We start from the raw sequence: 12,240 nt of genomic DNA on the forward strand, positions 1-12,240 counted from the left end.
CATGTGTTTGTCAAGTTCCGTTCAATCTAATAAAATCTATAAGGATTAAGCTATTAACATTTTAAAGCACATAACTTATCATACACATGATGAACATGTGTTTGTCAAGTTCCGTTCAATCTAATAAAATCTATAAGGATTAAGCTATTAACATTTTATTAATAACTTTGGTGTAAACAAAGCTTAAGTTTGTTTGTAAACTTATGCTATAGTTATGCAATAGTGTAAACTTATGCAATAGCGTAAGTTTGTTTGTAAACTTATACTATAGTTTCTCTATGGCCTATCAATTATGCATAGAAAAGGTATCTCCTCTCTGATTTGAGTAAGATGTAGTAGGTACAGTACGAAGTCAAGTAAAAATGCCTAAATATCATTATCATAGAGGGATAGAATACAGTAGACCTACTATAATAGAAAACCAATTAATTCTGAATCAAATTTCTATATTGCAAGGATTGATATTGAATATCGTATTATAAAAGTCATAATAATTATAATGGAAGTTATAAGAATAATGATAAATTCAAGAGAAATTATAAGAAATTTAGTGAGCAGAAATCTAGTTGAATCCAGATAACGTACAACGGAATAGACGAATGTAGAAGCTCAATATTGATACGAGTAGTTCAATATTAAGGTCTTCATGTTCAATAAGGTAGCCTAATGATAAGCCAGTTAAACACATCGATTTGGATTGTCAATTTTTGCCTTATGAATTCTATCAGATTAAATGGAACTTGACAAATATCATCTGCTTAATCTAAAAGCATTCATAGGGACGGCAAAATATCGTACAAACAAAAATCGATATGTGTGTGCAGGACTTACGGCTACAAGTGTGTCTGGTGTGTGTGTTTGCCGTCCATTCATAAGGACGGCAAAAAGTCTTACGAACAAAAATCGATGTGTGTAGCCGTAAGTCCTGCACACACACACATCCATTTTTGTTTGTACGATATTTTTCCGTCCTTATGAGTTCGTTCAGATCAAACGGAACTTGACAAACATCGTGTGTTTGAAATCATCTGTTTAATCTAATAGAATTCATAAGGACGGCAAAATATCGTACAAACAAAAATCGATGTGTGTGTAGCTAGCCGTAGAGTAACTACCTTAAAACCAAAAGCATGATAGTTTTTACAATATTCATTGATAGTTTACTACAATATTCATTGTAGCTACATCACATCATGCGAGCTTTCATGGACTATACGCATGTTAGTAGAAACAAGGTAAATCATGATTATATAAGCACTAAAATTATTTTCAAATAAATACTGAAGTGCAGTACAACTGATAGTTATCCTTCAATCAGAGAACAGGAACCACTTCAAATATGTTGATTCAATGACAGACGCTGATTCTTTACGGTTGTGCAATTTTCCCTGAAGGAACATTTTTTACCGAATTCGCGTAATTTTTGGAGACCTTGAACGTTTTGCAAAATTGATGTTTTTTTTCAATACAGGTCTATCTACAATTTACTTTATTACAGGTGTGGTGAACTTGACTGCAAACTTTTATAGATTGGTGCGGAAAACACCAGAGGACATCGAAGAATGAATTGAATATTGTAGATTTAAGAACGAGTTCAAATTAATTTTTTATTATTGCTGAATTCCTCAATTCATAGGAATGAAATAACCTTCAAAACTGTGTGCTCCAATCTCTATCACCTATTCCCTTCGAACGATTTTTTTACCTCATTTACTGCTCCTTGTTTTACCTCATGTCCACTGCTCCAAATCCTGGACTCAAAATGGGTCTAGGATTAAATAGATCCTGGAGTTTAGAAGATACAACCGTGATTCAGAAAGACTTTTTATATCCAAGGGCTTATTGACCGAGCGAAGTGAGGTCTAAGATTTGGCATTTCCAAGTCGACGGTTTGGCATTTCTATTAATGTTTAAATTTTTATATGTTGCGCATTTACGGCGAAACGCGGTAATAGATTTTCATGAAATTTGACAGGTATGTTCCTTTTTTGATTGCGCGTCGACGTATATACAAGGTTTTTGGAAATTTTGCAATTAATGGATAACATAAAAGGAAAAAGGAGCCTCCTTCATACGCCAATATTAGAGTAAAAATTATACTATAGAATTATTCATCATAAATCAGCTGACAAGTGATCACACAGATGTGTGGAGAAGCCAGCCTATTGTTGTATTTCCATAAGGTCTATAGTTTCAATCAGGTACTTGTGGATGAGAATACTGCGTGAGGTCTACTGTTCACAGAACTACTAGTTTTAGTCCCGGTCACAGTAAGTCCACAGCTTATAGGTCCCGAGCTTAGAAACATGCTCTTTAGTCTTGAACAAACAAACATATAACTTGAAACTTATAAACACATAACTTGATCAAACATATCTTTGGTCTTGTTTCATATTATTGTAAATTATAAAATCAAGCCTATCAATGGAAATAATGACTAAAAGACCACCGAGTATGAGTGATATTACAAGAGAAATAAAACTGGAGAAAACTTCTAAAGAGTGGAGAATATGTTGAAGAGTGATTTTTTCATAAGCAACTGACAAAGGGATATCTTTATACGGTGCACTGAACAATGAATTTGGATTTGGACAACGTTTTTCAATTGTTGTTGTTAAGAGACAGGTGGACAAGTTGTAAAATTTCTCCTTTGAACATTGAAGAAAGATACGCGATGTGTGTCCGGCAAAGTATTGGGAGGTTATTGAAAAATATTCCAGCCATCAACCGTCGGCTGCATTTTCCTGCTGTTCTGGAAGCAAAATAAAAAAGGAGCGTTGCTTGCTTTTTTCCCATAAATTACTCTTGCTTTCGCAGAGCGTCAAAAACGTAGAAATACTTGCATTGATACGACATATTATCCAGGGAACAGGTTGGGGACGTTGATCGTAATATGCAAATCCAAAGGGAATTATTGCAGTTCTCCAACAATATTCCCTTGATTGGGGTAGGAGGAAGATGACCGGAAAAATAATATAAAAAGATGGAGGGAAAGAATTCTGAAAGTGAGAGAAAGAACGAGTTATAGGACATTAACTACGAATGAACACCGCCTCACAATAAAAATAAAAACTCAGCAGAAGACGACCAGCCCAACCAGTATCATCATCCCAAAAAAACGAAAAAAATTTCTGAGCAACCCTTTTATCGTGATCAAGTTTGGCATTTTGTTTGCCATTTTCTTGTCACCGTATTTTTTGCTCTGCGTTACTAAAAGAATGCCATATGGCTGGAATCTTTCAAAAACATCATTTCTTCATTATCTTTGTCATGTTATTTTGACACTATGGCCATTTCAAATGCATTATTTATAACTTATCAGTACCCTATTAAAATTTACTCTAGCAAGAAATATCCCTCAACTAAAACTAACGCGATTCTCCATTTTTTTCAATCTCAACTACACTATATAACATCGCATCTCAGACCTTTTTTCATCTAACAAAGTGTTTATAACGTAGATTAATATTGTAATGTAAGAAATAAGAACTTTTAGAAGAAAAGCGGAACTAGAAAAATACGAAACTCTCTCGCAGCTGAATTGACGAGAGGTAGCCGAATTAGGGTCAAACCATATTAGGAATTTTCTCAGGCGTTTTCAGAATCAGCAAGGCAGGAAGCTCTCCGTTGGCACCTGAAATAACGCCGGGAAACGCCGAATTCGGTCTCGCCCTTGAGGATGAGCTATTTCATGGATGCCCGAGCTTAACTTAACAATTGTACATTGTAGAATACAGTACTAGGGTATCACTCATGAAACATTACATTCCATCAATAAACTAGTAGTTCTGTGAACAGTAGACCTCGCGCAGTTAAAAAACGGAGCCTCCTCTTATACTGTCCATCAGACTAAATCCTGTCTGTATGTCGTGTCGGCGAGCTATCGGTTTGAAAACGACTAATGGCTGTTGGGGTTGGTGTATCAAAAATGCTAACATCAAAAGCCAATCTCCTTCAAGACATACTGGCTACAGAACAGCTCGAGTTCAAAGCAGAGAAAGTTCGAGAGACAATACAGTCTGATTTTTACTCTAATATTAGCCTATGAAGGAGGCTCCTTTTTCCTTTAATATTATCCTTGAAATGCAAAATTTCCAAAAACCTTGTATATACGTCGACGCGCAATTTAAAAAGTAACATACCTGTCAAATTTCATGAAAATCTATTAGCACGTTTCTCCGTAAATGCGCAACATATAAACATTTAAACATAAGGAGAAATGCCAAACCGTCGACTTGAATCTTAGACCTCACTTCGCTCGGTCAATTTAGGAATTGATGTCGGCTGTAGTAGGTGTTGATAGAGATTATAAATTTGTTTGGTCTCGCCCTTGAGGATGAGCTATTTCATGGATGCCCGAGCTTAACTTAACAATTGTTCATCGTAGAATACAGTACTTGCTAGGGTATGACTCATGAAACATTACATTCCATCAACAAATTAAGGATATTGATGTAGGTTGTAGTAGATGTTGATAGAGATAATAAATTGAGTAGAGGATATTTCGGCTATTCACAACAAAATCTTTAGCGCAGGATTGAATGACTTGCCTAATAATGCAATTGAATGTCAACAATATTTGCAGGAACATGACTAACACTTTTTTGCCACCATTCATTAATAACAGTCTCAATTTTCTGCAATGACTGTTTGGAATAATAAGGTATATAAATAGTGTGTAGAATTTCGTATCCCAAAAAGGTGCTACAATCATTGATAACATCTCAACGTTTCTTTCATCTATCATACGGTACTAGATGGCGAAAGCCAATGCGAATGTGTATGACTTAATGTGACGTCATTGCCCATTATTTGACGAACAAAAGAATTAACACCTATTTGATCGAGTTTGAGCACCATTTTTAAGGTCAACGCGCTTTTTAGTGTTCACTATTCACTTCCTTAACACTAGTCATCAGACAAGATAATGTTATCATTTTTGAAGGTTGTTAGTGTTATAGGAAGTGCTGATTTCATATTGATTTGATTGGAATTTGTAGAGGAACACATAATATTAATTTTGATTCAGGAACATTTTGGTTCAATATCCGTGTAGTTTTTCATACACTTCTTTAGTTTTAATACTGGTGTATAGTTTGGATAAATTTTGTATACAGTAAGAATAAGTCAAGAAAGAAAAAAATATTACAGAGATCCTATACTATTCTATACTATTGAATGAAAAAAGGGACTAAGAAATTGTCAAAAAACCACTGATTTATTGATAATTAGAAAGACCGGTTTCGGTTATTACACCATTGTCAATCTCTGATAAACTAAAATAAACTGATAAACTCTTTTAGTTTATCAGAGATTGACAATGGTGTAATAACCGAAACCGGTCTTTCTAATTATCAATAAATCAGTGGTTTTTTGACAATTTCTTAGTCCCTTTTTTCATTCAATATGAATAATTACCACAATATCAACTTCTCAACTACACAAAACGTATTCTATACTATACTATACTATACTATAGATCCTAAACAAGCAGCTTCTGTTTAGTTGTTTGGATGTTTAGATGTTTATATGTTTGTATTTCACCGGATCTCGAAAACGGCTCTAATGATTTTCACAAAATTCAGAACATAGTAGGTTTTTAATATAAAGATTCGATTGCACTAGGTCTCATCCCTGGGAAAACTCGCTGGAGGACATTAAAAGGATAATTATTATTCATCCTTGGGAAAACAGCTGATAATAATTATTTCGTCGTCTGTTGGTAATGGAAGTGAGTGAGCGAGTTCATGTGTGTGGGACTGTGTCAAAATTAGGTCTCAGCTGTTGAACTTTTGTAATCATTGAATCAGGTACTTAGTGTCGGTTGCAAAAAAGCCGGGTTATTTTCAATCCTGATTAATTCCAGTAGATCCATCTTTTTTAAATGGTCTTCTCTGATTTGGTTCACGTGAAGTTAATCAGGATTAAAATTTAACCTTTTGTGCAACTGGGCCTTTGTGAGGGAAATTTTTGCATTCCTCTGGGAATTAATCTCAATTTACTGTGATTACTGTGATTAGATAGAACATTTCTGTATGAATGTTATTATAATTTCTTCTTTCGTAATAAATTTGTTATATGCTTTTGTACTCCAGAGCGAAGCTCGGTCCCCGATATTAACTTTTATATACAGTAAGAATAAGTCAAGAAAGACAGTTAAATTACAAAAAGAAACAATACTATTCCCAAAGAAATAAAATGAGAGAGTTAAAAATTACAAATTGCTCTCATCATTCCATGATTTAATGTGATTCCCAAATGAATTTTATCAACCTTTCTTAATAGATTATTTGCGTCAACTTTTCTAATAAATTTGACACCCTGAACTACTTTTTAAGGCACAGCTGCTTTCATCGTAAAAGCACAATTCATTCTTCATTTAGCGCTCACAGAGCTGGATAGAAGTTAGTTTCGCTTCGGAACGAAGTCTAACTATAAAGTAATAAATTTTTCAAGTGAGAAATTGGTTATTTTAACTCTTATAAAGTACAGTAATTTTCAAGTGAGAAATTGGATATTTCAACTCTGATAAAGAACAGTAAAAGATCAGTAAGGCCCATACGTAGTCGACTCCAAATATTAAGTTCTTCTAGTTTGATAAACCGGGAATTTAGAATTTGAAATGTACCCAATAATGATTTTCTTTTCAATAATGTCAGGAGAGTAGTATTTTGAATGAAGAGGAGAGAAGAATAATAAAATAGAAAGTTCAGGAGTATTTAGTTCTCATGAGAATAATTAATAATTTATTGAAGCTACCAGAATAGATGAATCCACATCTTATTCGTATATCGATATTCTCTATTATTATAGATTTGTAGATTACCTATTTTTTAAAATCATTAAATCTAAAAGCAAAATTTGACTGAAACTTTCAATTCAGAATTTTCTCCACACTGCACTTCAAAAATCATAATGAGTAAATTGTCTTTTTTCTTTAGGGCAACTTTTAATATAAATAAAATATATTAAAATGGCATTAATGTCAGAAACATGTTGTGATGAAATAATTTTAAAGGGTACTAAGATTTATATTTTATTTTCATGAGAATATATATATATATATATATATATATATATTATATATATATATATAGCACATAACAGAAGACACTTTAAAGTTTCTTTTTAAGTGTTTTCAATCTATGTATATCGTGTCTCCTGTTTTAATTTATATATATATATATATATATATATATATAAATATATATGTAGCATAATGATCTATTACAAAATTGAATCACCAAGGGCCGTTTGCACAATGTCAGTTTAAACGGAATCTTAGCTTAAACTGGATTAAATCTATATGTTGAGTTTTGTTTTTCTATATGATTCACAATAAGATTAAACCAGCCACCGATTAGATCCAGTCTATGCTTTCAGTGAGAAAACAGCACTTAAATAATGTTCATACAAAATGAACCAGGAATAAAAATAACTTCTTAAAACAATATTTTTTATTCTAATCTATAAAATATCGAGATTTATTCAAGTATTATTAAGTACCCAGATCTTTTATTGAAAGAAGAAAGAATTTCTCTGCATTATTTTGTTCACTTTTGCTCGTTTTGTTCTTTTAATGCTTGCATATTTATATTTTATTATAGGGGCTTCTGCTGTAACTTTTGCATAACATCAAATGTCTCTGCACAAGAAGTCAGACAGCCTCTAACTAACTCTGGTTAGGTGAATCTCAAAAACCGGTCCACATGCTAAAACATTTCAAGTTTTGACAACAGCACCAATAAATTACTCTGTGCTTTCTGATATTCAGCTCAATCAAATACCAAAATTGATTTCATTTTCATATACATTGAAATTCTTATTTCTTATTCAGAAGTTGATTACATAATCGTAAATGGATTTTTAATTGATGATCTACATTATTTGATCCAATTTTCGCCTCTTCTTCCTTTAATTTTTTCTCAATTTTCGATTACACTATTCAAATTAACTAAGTTATGGAACAAACAATTATACATCACTACATATTATTTGAAATGAGTACTGCTCTTTCACAAAAACATTCAACATTAAAAACATTTATAATTGAACAATAATTTCACATGGAACACTGTTCCATAGCCGTTATTACTGAATAATTAATAAAATTTTATGAAAGCATAAACAAATGTCTAGATCAAAGGAAATCATTCAATCAATTATATTCTCATCTGGCACACTTTATTAATCTATAAGTACAAGCAAAAATGATATACAATGATTCGGAGAAGACAACAGGCTCAAAACTTCATAAATATATTTTAAACTTCTCAAAATGCTATTCGAAAAAATGAGTTTGGCTTGATAATGTGCAAAACCAGCACGAATAACATATCGCCACTAAAACGTGAGTGTTGATATTTTTCGCATAAAAGTATTTTTATTATAACTTATACAGAAAATTTTTATATACAATTCAAAAGTTATACATATATTCAAATGAATTTGTAGAGATTGGAGGGTACCCTAACGTGTTGAACATGATACACAGGACGAGATCTATAAAAGTTTGGGAGATATACAGTTTTGGGCTCAGCCTGTATTCCTCTCCAGATCATCTTATTGCATACCAACAGGTAACCCATACTCTGCAAGGGTCTAATTATTGAAAACTTGACAAACTGAAAACTTGACCTACTGGAATCTTGGAGAATTTTAAACAGGTCTATAATCATCCTCGGTAAATTAATAATCTATATGCAAAATTTCAAGTTGATCAGTCGAGTAGTTTAGACGTGATGATGCGTCTTTCGTGAATTTCCTGTCCCGTACGTGTATAAAATAAGCCAATACTTTCCTATATTATATTATATATATATATATATATATAGATTATGATTTATTTATCTCTTTTCTGTAGGCTATAGGGCTACTTTTATAGGAATAGAAAGAAAAATAAAAATCTTAGTACCCTTTTTTTGAAATATTTAATCACAACATGTTTCGGACATTGATGCCATTTTCAAGTGATATGGAGTAAATAAATAAATACTGCTAGAAGATTCTTATTTTGATCATATGTTAGTGTATTCATATGATTTTATGAACTAATAGCTGGTCCGCCCCCTGGACCCCCGGACTGGATCGTCCAAGAATGAGATCAGCAGGCTCGATTCGCTCGCCTGCATTTTTCATTTGAGCATTTTTATCATATGTTAGGACAATCCAGTCGGGGAACCAGACTAAACGTCTGGCTAAACGGATATGGCGAGCGAAGCGAGCCTGATGGCTTGTAATATAATATTCCCAGGATTGAAGTAGCAGTGCCCAATCAATTTTTCCGCGATAAATGCATTTAAATCTTCAACTTGGTGCCAACCTAACAAAGTCAACTCAACTTAATGCCAACCTGACAAAATTATTAATTTAGTTGCCAGTTAACAACTGTTTCGAAGAGGTACTCTATCTAGATTATAGTTCTATAGTAACATATGATATGGAAATTTCAATTATAATAAACGGGTTGGGAGAAGAAGAATATACATGCTAAAAGACGAACTTTAAACCCTTAAAAACAACCCTTAGAGTTAAAATATTGCCAAAAGATTTCTTAGTGCGCCTCTAAAGGGCCAACTGAACATACCTACCAAATTTGAACGTTTTTGGTCCGGTAGATTTTTAGTTCTGCGAGTGAGTGAGTGAGTGAGTGAGTGAGTGAGTGAGTGAGTGAGTGAGTGAGTGAGTCAGTCAGTCAGTCAGTGAGTGAGTGCCATTTCGCTTTTATATATATAGAAAACTATAAATTGTGGATTTAAATTCCAATGACCAATAACCCCATTTTTGATAAGATCATGCGAATTTAAATCCACAATTTATAGTTTTAGTTCATAAAATCATATGAATACACTAACATATGATCAAAATAATCTTCTAGCAGTATTTATTTATTTACTCCATATCACTTGAAAATGGCATCAATGTCCGAAACATGTTGTGATTAAATGTTTCAAAAAAAGGGTACTAAGATTTTTATTTTTATTTCTATTATGATTTATGTCTCCGTTAATAAATGAATTACAAAATGTAAAGTGTGATAATTGTATGATGTCAAAATGAAATTGATTTTATATGATTAATGGAGTTTTCTCAATTTCTCTTAAATATCTTATTTGATGGAAATGTATCGAGAGCTCTCACAGTTCACCAAATTCTCGGCTGAGCTTAGAATAGTCAGGAGCGCTATGATATTGACGACACGGTAGCGGTAAGTGGTTAGGTGGACAATCTGAAATCGGATCCACTCAGTGTCCAGTATCAACCCCAATCAAGACCCCTCCAATACACTAGGCCTGTCGTCTGCGCGTTGATGATTGGCCACAATTATTAACACAGATAATCCACGTCATCTGACGTTGACAACGGATCGAAGGCTGCTAAATTGGTCCGATCATCGACGCAAAATAATAATTGAGAGTGGGAAGTGTGTAGTAATGTTGATTTGATTTATGAGAAGCGCTATCACGCTGTCAACATTTGGGGGCCCGTCGATAAAAATGAGAGTGTAGAATATGGAGCAAGGAAAGCCAGTTGTAAGTCTGTTCAACTGCGCATGCGGGGATTCCCATTCATTAGTTCAGCTCAAGAGTCAACAACACTATAAGTTAAGCAGCGTGTTTATGCATTATTGTTCTGACTCTAGGCTATAATCATGCTATTGACAGTTACAGCACATTAATGTATGCAGTTGACATTCAAATTTGTTTCGTAACTTTTCGGACGCGCATAGTTTTTAATGATAGTCGTAATCAGGTGACGGTTGAATTAAGAATATTGTAATTAATATATGGGCTACATAGTATGAAAATAAATGGAACATAATGATTTAATGATTTTTTAGTTCGATCAATCTTTGAGCGCGATTTATATTTTATTGAGCATTGCCATTAAAAACTACTTTGTGACAGCCTAAACTTTATCACTTTTTTCAATACTATCTATCGTTCTAATCTACTTATTAAATTATTGGGTATAAATGCTGTTACCTTAATATTATAACTTTCAAAGTCTTATTTATTTATTCTTATACATATACAAATCATGTAAAAATAAGCATATATACCTACACAAGTCGTGTCTATGAAGGATTAATACTGAGAAACACATAGCATATCAAATATTCTTCAACATAAAAACATTTATTAATCAGTATTCTGTTATTTCAATAGAATCTTATATAAGCTATACTTCAAGTATTGACAATAATAACACACAGGCTCTAATTCAATTTACAAAAATTAAATTTCAGTAGGTAGCAGGAATTAATCTCGTTTCTTCAAATTATCATGTATCTTTTATGTAAAAGTCCAAAACTAGGTGGGTTTATCTAGTAAATTTATTTTTTTCACCATTGTACCGGTAACGGAATTGAGAGTTGAGCTAATTCAAATATTAAACGGACAGTAGTGTCACTAGTTGTAAAAAGCATGACTTAATTTTAGGTAATATAGATGTGAGACGAACAAGACCGGCGTGAAACCGCAATCAAATGTAAATTTTTAAGAAACAAAATATTCATAGTTAAAAATTGTTTGAATAGCTGAATATTTACAATAGTTGTTCTCCAACTAAATGAAGCCATGCTTACTATGTAATTTGAATATTATAATAAATAGTAATAGTTATTAGAATGATATTTATTTCAAAAGCTAAACACTACTTCTCTATCCATTAAATTTTGTAATTGAGGAAATCTATTTTTAGTTATTGAAATATTATTAATGTAGGACTTCCCAAAATTTCCTCTTATCACAATCAAATGAACAATGGATAATACAGTGAAATACAATAGAAAATATGAATTATGAGACATACAAGCTGTACAGAAAGGTAGCTAAATAGAAAACAAAAATCCTGAGGGATATTAAATGACTGAATGTTAGTGCAATATTATAGGTTCCGGTTTCAATGCCCTGACGCTAAAGAAAAATAAAAAATATATTCGATTTGATTTGTCACTGACATCAACCATCACCTAGCCAAGAATCCTTCCCACTAACGAGCAAATCAGTCGTCAATCACCACAGATTCCAAATAAGTGTGCGAATAGCAATTTGTTCTATAGAACTTGCAAGCACCAGTGCATGAAAAAGATTGAGTCAGTTCTCATTCAAACAAGTGGTAAATTACCAGCCACTTTAATGTAAAATTCATGTGGAAAACCGGTTGACTTCTCATACTGGACACACAAATGTCAAGGCTTTGCCGACTTTGAAAAAAAGTGAAAATAGAAAGATATAA

This window comes from Nilaparvata lugens, chromosome 4 (assembly GCF_014356525.2).
Source record: "Nilaparvata lugens isolate BPH chromosome 4, ASM1435652v1, whole genome shotgun sequence".
NCBI lineage: Eukaryota > Metazoa > Arthropoda > Insecta > Hemiptera > Delphacidae > Nilaparvata > Nilaparvata lugens.